This window comes from Falco peregrinus, chromosome 2 (genome assembly GCF_023634155.1).
Source record: "Falco peregrinus isolate bFalPer1 chromosome 2, bFalPer1.pri, whole genome shotgun sequence".
NCBI classification, from domain to species: domain Eukaryota; kingdom Metazoa; phylum Chordata; class Aves; order Falconiformes; family Falconidae; genus Falco; species Falco peregrinus.
Window position 1 is genome coordinate 52,626,165 of NC_073722.1, and position 7,826 is coordinate 52,633,990.

At 49.1% G+C, this 7,826-nt stretch overlaps 1 pseudogene; it reads right to left on the reverse strand.

The window, feature by feature from the left end:
* Positions 1–5,758: 5,758 nt before the first annotated feature.
* Positions 5,759–7,826, reverse strand: LOC129783714 (uncharacterized; annotated as a pseudogene).

Here is a 7,826-nt window from a genome sequence, read left to right on the forward strand (position 1 = left end):
CCTCCCCCGGAAATGCCGTCGGCTCGGACGGGCCCGGCGGGGGCTGCGCTGGGGCGGCCGCAGGAGCCGGCCCCGCCCCGGCAGTTTGCTGCGCGCAGGCCGCGGCGGGCGGGCGAGCCGGGGAGCCAAGCGGGCGCCACACGGCGGCTCTGCCCGGCCTCGCGGTGGGCGCCGCCGGGCGGGCTGCGCATGCGCGGCCCCCCTCCCCCGCGCTGCGTCCCGTGGGCGCATGCGCGGGGCCGGCCGTTGCGTGTCGTTGGCGTTGGCGTTGGCGGGCGCGGGCGGACGGTTGAGGCGGGTGGTGCAGCTGTGGGTGGGGGAAATCCGCGCTGATCTGAGGGGAGCGCTAGGGACGCTGAGGGAGCCGGAGCTGCCGGTGTGTGTGGCAGCAGGCCGGGATTTCCTTCCTCTTGTCGCGTGATGAGCGGCTGTCAGGCAGCTGCATCTCTCTTCACCTTCAGGCAACAGCCTCTGACTCACACGCCATCGCTAAATGTGGCTGCTGTGGGGAATTTGTCCCAGTGATAGCTCTCGGGACAGCGGGTGTGTGCCGTCAGTGATTCAGAGGACAGACCTGTAGTTCTGCTTGGGAACCATCGTATTTGTGAGGAGGGACTGAGTCCTCTGTAGTAGCCTTCTGCAACAGAGACTCTGCAGGTCGTCTGGTCTTTGATTCCCTCCTTTTTTAGAGGTTTTGGGGAGGCACTTCCGGTCTGCCCACAGTCAGTATTTCCTTGAAGATCACTCTTAACCTCATCCCTCAAACAGTCGTGATTATAATTATTAATATCTGGGGCATATTGCCATAGTTTCATGCCATTCGACTCCAGCTACTGCTGAGTGCTTTACAAACAGCAAGGTTATCTCACAGTTGTCCCTTGAGGCCAAGTTAAGATGTCCGCTTAAACACAAACTGTGAGGAAAACCACATGCTCTCCTTCTTGTTTGCTGTATAACTTTGGATATCTCTCCTTCCAATGCTATTAATATAAATCATTAGTATACCATCAGTTCTGCATGACACAGCAAGGCAAAACATCTATATCTAGTAGGCAGAAACTCCTGAAAATGGCCGCTGGTTTCTGCTTTTGTCCCTTTAACTTGCTTCATTCATAAAGTGAGTAGTTTTTCATATTTTCCCATTTTCAAATGGGGAAAAATTATCAGGACAGATAGGTATGACAGGACTGCCTTGCATAGCATTTAAATATAGTAATAGCAATGCTCTTGGCATGTTCTTGACCAATCGACCTGTAAAACAGCCATGGGGAATCCCTGTGTCATTCTCCTTTGGGGGCTGGGAGAATGGCCGGGGAAGAAATAAAGCTTCTCAAATAAATCAATAAAGCTTCTCAAATGCAGGAAGAATCAGCACTGCAGTGGTATAGAGGCTCTCATACAGACAGGTGTAGGTATTCAGGATGAAAGGATGCTGAAATTTCTCAAGAACCTGTCTTGAGCTGGCTTGTGTAGCCACTCTGCTTAAGGAACATGGAGGGCAGCATGCAACGATGCTGGGGTTACCATTTTGTACTTTTCACTTCTGCACTAAATAGATAAAGGGTTTTCCCTTGTCCAATGTGTGGGTTCATAGAGTTACATTTTCCTTGAATGTTTGCCATGTGCCCAGTAAAAAGCAAATTATCCACCCAAAGACATAATTTTTCTTCACTTGTTTGGATTTTTCAGAAATAAATGAATCTGTATGTATTTATTATGTCAGTATTTCATGCTGAAGACAAAAAAAAAGATTCTACATTTGCCATAAGATGCTGTTGTGCACTAAAGCTGTGTTATTTATGTACATGAATAAAATCTATGTGCCCAGAATCATGTTTACATTTTTTCAACAACATTAATTCATAGAAAATATTTTCTTTCCCAGCAAGGGTTGCCTTTGTAGTTTGCTAAAGCACTGACCTCTTCTCACATCTTGAGATTTTTAATATAAATTTGATAATGACTTGAAATGATGCAGCTAATGTGTTATAGATACCTTTTTCGTTAATTTCTCGTAACTATCCAAATAATGGCCTAGGCTTGGAAGTGGCAAGTGTGCCTCCAGAGACTCCAGTGAAAAATGTGGAGTCAGAGTTTCAGAAGTGATTTTTTTTTCCCCTAAGGTGCCTCAAGTATTTAAGAGGCTAGAAATCCAAATCTGAAGTAGACTGGTGAGACTCAGCATGGTGCTCCTGGAGTTTCCATTTTTCAGCTCGTAGCAAGGGATGGAATGGATGAATTGTTACTTTTCCCTCTGCAAAGACTTGACTTAGTTTTAACTTGGTTAGCAAGTCTTGGCCATTTTTTCATGTTCCTGCAACCATCCTTGTGCTTTAGCAGAGTCTTTGGGGTTTTTTGAATGAAGATTTCCAGCCAGCTCAAGCTGCAAGTGCTCAGCCTCTGGGGGAATCACAACCAACTCATATTTGGTGGCAGATTTATTTGAAATAGCTGAAGAAATTACTGCTCCCAGCTGTCACGCAGCTTTTCTCTTAAAGGATTATGTGGGGTTCTTTCTGCCAGTGCCAGTTTACATTGGCATACCTGTAGAGATGGTAGTTTTTAGCAGAAGAGTGGGCAGCAAGCGCTAACTGCTCCATTCCTCCATACTAAATCTGCCAGAAAAGTCTGCCACCCTTGGGCTTGCGCTTGCACATATGAAGACATTACTGGTTTGGAAAGCCAAGCTTTACTACGTCTGTTCCAAGAGCATGAGTGTGCCACCCACTAGAGTATGTGCTTCATCTTCATAGCATTAATTATATAGTGACGACATGAGCATCATGTTAGGTGGCTTTAGAGAATGCTGAAATGTTACTTACTTAGCTATCACAGATACATGTAGTGGCTTGTAAAATATATAACGATCAATTGCTGTTCCAAACAGCTTATAACCTGCAGCTTCAGTTTTCCAGGCATGTAGATGTTTATCATGAGGCACGTGGTATCAAATATGTTGTTCATGTATTTAGAGTTGAATACTAATGTTATGCTTAAGGCTCCGGGCCAGCATTAAGATAACAATATGCATAAATGACAACACTGTGTGAGGAAGGTGTGTGAACTTAAGGCTGGACTTCAGACGATTAGCTAAGAAAGTAATGAAAAAAAACCCAAAGACTGTGTGTTACATTGCTCAGCACATGGCATTTCTAAAATTCATAGCAACTTTTCATGTTTTTTAGCTTTGTTTACCATTCGCCTTTGGTCACTAACAAATATGACTTGAATACTGATGAAAACAAGCCCCTTAAATTTGCAACCTGACAGTATAGCCTCAGGCACACGTTAACAACTCCTTAGAAAGTATGTCACAGTCTTTTGGTATTTCCACATCACTTAGCACAGCACTGCATTTATACACAAGTTTTGTCTGATTCTGGGTTACCATCAGCTTTTCTGAAAGGAATGTTAAATAAAATACTTCTTTGTGCTGTGGTGGTGGTTTTTTTTTCCAGGCTGCAGCTGGTTTATCTCCCTGTCTTGGGGTCTAAATGATGAAAACTGCTCCCAAGTAGTCAAACAGAAATGGAACAAGAAGTTTGAAATGAGAATTAATGTTACACATCATATCTGCTGCTATTGTGACAGGACTTTAGAATGCCAGATGTCAATATGTAGGTTCTTTAGTTATTATATATTATTAATATAATATTTACTGAAAATTCCAACAAGATAAATACTCTGTTTTGTGCCCTAATACTGAAGTTTGATTCCAGCCAGACTCATGTAGGGTCAGTGTCAGAATACTGACCATCAAATCAATGAAAAAAGACAGGCTCTGATGAGTATTTTCTGATCCTGATACCCTGAAATACACTGAAAGTTAAAAAAATACAATAGTTTGAGTTACTATCTTCATAGGAATAGTAGAGCAATGTGGTCATTCAATATATACAATTGCAAACATAGGGTTTGCAGAATTAGGGTGGCATTCTGGTTTCACTGACCTTTGTAGAGTCAGAATTTGTTCCAGATGGGTGAAGATCAAGTTCCATGTAGTTCAAGAGAATCTCATGCTGGGTTGCTGCAATCCTGCACTACTTGTTTCCCCAGGCCACACTTTATTCCCCTATCCCTTGTTTAGGTAGTGGCACTCATGTGTTCCCATTCCTAGATCAGAGATCTGAACTGGACTAAACAAGCTGAAATTTTGCCAGGTTGGTTTTCAATTAGATGAATGGTGGCCTGTTTCATGGAACTTTTAAGTGAGCTCAGAGCTTGGTGCAAAGGGTTGGGAATGTGTGAGAGGAAGGCTGCAAAATCAGCAATACAGTTTTAGATTAGCTTCAGTAGTCACAGAGCTAAACATTGGTTATTTCTGTCTTTTGTATGTTCTTAGCTCTGTCAGAGGACCAAGGGAAAAATCATAGAATGATTTGGATTGTAAAGGACCTTAAAGATTATATAGTTCCAACCCCCCTGCCATGGGCAGGGACACCTTCCAATAGACCAGGTTGCTCAAAACCCCATCCAGCCTGGCCTTGAACACTCGGGATAGGGCATCCACAGGTTCTCTGGGCAACCTGTGCCAGTGTCCTGCCACTCGTACAATAAAAAACTTTCTAAGATCTAATTAAATCTTCCTTCTTTCAGTTTAAAGCCATTACCACTGGTTCTGTCACCACATGCCCTTGTAAAAAGTCCCTCTCCAGCTTTCTTATAGGCCACCTTTAGGCACTGGAAAGCTGCTATAAGGTCTCCCTGAAGCTTCCTCTTCTGCAAGCTGAACAACTCCAACTCAGTCTATCTCCAGAGGAGAGGTGCTGCAGCCCTCTTATCATCCTCATGGCCCTGCTCTGGACTTACTCCAACAGGTCCATATCCTTCTTATGTTGGGGGCCTCAGAGATGAACACAACACTCCAGGTGGGATATCATGAGAGCAGAGCAGAGGGGAGAATCACCTCCTTCGACGTGACAACCACGCTTTTTTTGATGCACCCAGGATTTGGCTGGCTTTCTGGGCTGCAAGTGTGCATTCCAGGGCCATGTTTAGCTTCTCACCAAGCAACATCCCCAAGTCCTTCTCCTCAGACCTGCTCTCAATCCATTGCCTGCCCAGCCTGTGTTGATACTGGGGGATGGCCTGACCCAGGCGCGGGACCTCACACTTGGCCTAGTGGAACTTCATGAGGTTCAAGAGAGCCCATCTCTCAAGACTGTCAAGGTCGCATAGCACCAAGAACAAAGCAGCCTGGCGGGAGCAAGTCCCCAGGGGCTTCTTGACCAAGCGAGCAGACACCCCCCAAAACTGAAACGAAGACGGGGACTGCAGGTGGATGTCCCTGACTTATGTAGAGAGGTGCAAAGTTTTCTGGGCCGGGTGGTCTGACTTCGAGCTGTCTTGAAAAGAGGAGCTAGGAGCCCTTGGGCAGAGACAAAACTCCTCCTCCCTGTGCTCCTCTCGGATTCCTTCTGGCGGGGCAGGACTGAGCCCTGCAGACACTGACGGTTAAGCCAAATGCGAATTGTGTCCCTGGTGCAGGTGGGAAAGATCCTGCGGCTCCTGTCTCTGGTTACCAAGTTGCCCCCTGCAAGGGCAAGCGAAGGAGCTGGAGAGGCCACTCTGGGGACCGCGTCTCTCCGCTCCCCTGAGATATTTCCATGGTTCAGGACAGCCCTCTGTACAGCGTGCTGCATCTGGCTTCCCAGAAACGTGGCCTGTACTGCATGAGTGCACACCCTGAGACCCAGACAGCTCAAAAGCTTTCTTTAGCATTGCTGAATATCCACCAAGACCGACATGGGTGCCGTGTTTCTGTCTGTTCAGCATGTGCAGGACTGTACATCCGATGGGCCTCCTGTCCAAAGCCTTCTGGAGGTGAAAAGAGGGAGGGAATTGTGCCCCAGAGTCCCTTTCTGTGTCAAGCTTCTTGTTGAGGTGATGGGGACCTGAGGTCCCAAGTGGAGGGAACCTAGAATCATGGAATCATTTAGGTTGGAAAAGACCCTTGGGATCAACAAGTGCAGCCATAAACCCAACACTGCCAAGTCCACAGTAAACCGTGTCCCCAAGTGCCACCTCTACACGTCTTGTAAATACCTCCAGGGATGGTGACTCAAGCACTTCCACTGGGCAGCCTGTTCCAATGCCTGAGCACCCTTCCAGTGAAGAAATTTTCCCCAACAGCCACTGTCATCCTCCCCCGGCACAACCTGAGGCCGTTTCCTCTCATCCTGTTGCTTGTTGCTTGAGACAAGAGACCGACACCAGCTTTGCTACCGCCTCCTTTCCGGTAGTTGTGGAGAGTGAGAAGGTCCCCGCTGAACCTCCTTTACTCCAGGCTAAACAACCCCAGTCCCCTCAGCCGCTTCTCGTAAGAATTGTGCTCCGGACCCATCAGCAGCTCCGTTGCCCTCCCCTGGACACGCTCCAGCACCTCTGTGTCTTCCTCGTCCTGAGGGGCCCACAGGTGAACACCGTAGTCGAGGCACAGCCTCACCAGTGCCAAGTACAGGGAGATGGTCGCTGCCCTGGTCCTGCTGGCCACACGGTTTTGGATACAAGCCAGGATGCCCTTGGCCTTCCTGGCCACCTGGGCACGCTGCCGGCTCGTATGCAGATGGCCGTTTTCTGCCCCAGGCCCTTTTCTGCTGGGCAGCTTGGCAGCTGCTCTGCCCCCAGCCTGCAGCGCTGCGTGGGGTTGGTGTGACCCCAGCGCAGGCCCCGGCACTGAGCCTTGTTGAAGCGCACACACTTGGCCTCGGGCCATTGCTCCATTCTGTCCAGGTCCCTCTAGAGAGCCTCCTGCCCTCAAGCAGATCAGCACTCCCACTCAACTTGGTGGTGTCTGCAAGCTTAGTGAGGGTGCACTCGACCCTCTCGTCCAGATCATCGATGAAGATATTAAAGAGAACTGGCCCCAGTGCTGAGCCCTGGGGAACACCACTTGTGACTGGTCACCAGCTGGTAACCCCATCTGCTACCACCCTTTGGGCTCAGCTGTCCAGCCAGCTTTTAACCCAGCAAAGCGTTCGCTTGTCCAAGCCACGAGCACGGGGGCTGGAAGGAAGGTCCAGGGCCCGTCAGCTTGAGCCCGCGGAAGCTTATGGAGCAGATCATCTTGAGTCCCATCACATGGCACGTACAGGACAGCCAGGTGATCAGGCCCAGCCAGCATGGGTTTGTGATAGGCAGGTCCCGTTGGACTGGCCTGATCTCCTTCTATGACAAGGTGACCCGCTTAGTGGATGAGGGAAGGACTGTGGATGTTGTCTACCCGGACTTTAGCACAGCCTTTGACACCGTCTCCCACAGCATTCTCCCGGAGAAACTGGCTGCTCGTGGCTTGGACAAGTGAACTCTTTGCTGGGTTAAAAGCTGGCTGGACAGCTGAGCCCAAAGAGTCAATGAAATGTGCAGTGAAACCGCAGAGTTCTCCAAAAGACACACAGGCCAAGCTGCAAACGGACACCCAGACAGAGCATCCAGTGTATTCCATAGGCACACTCAGACAGCTCTTTCCAACAGGATGGGTGGTCCCATGCTGTTACAGGTGATAACAGGAGCCTCAGCTGCAGTGGCATCTCCAGCTGGACCGGCGGACATTCCCCACACGCCGGTGATGCTGAGCTCCCCTCGGGCGGTGTCATGTCCGTGCCCAGCTTGCTCAGAGCTGTGGCACGCACTCCCCAGGCAGTCTCTGGGGTGAGCAGATTCTCTGTGCCAGTGTCCGCAGTTGTCCCTCGGGCCCCACCTTTGAGAGATGAGAGGAGATCCTCAGGGTCGCAGGCACGGGTGGAAAAGCCTGTGACCACCAGGAGACGGGTGCAGAGCTGAAGACCTCTGAGGTGGAAACTGTCCTGCTGGGTGCGCCTTGCCAT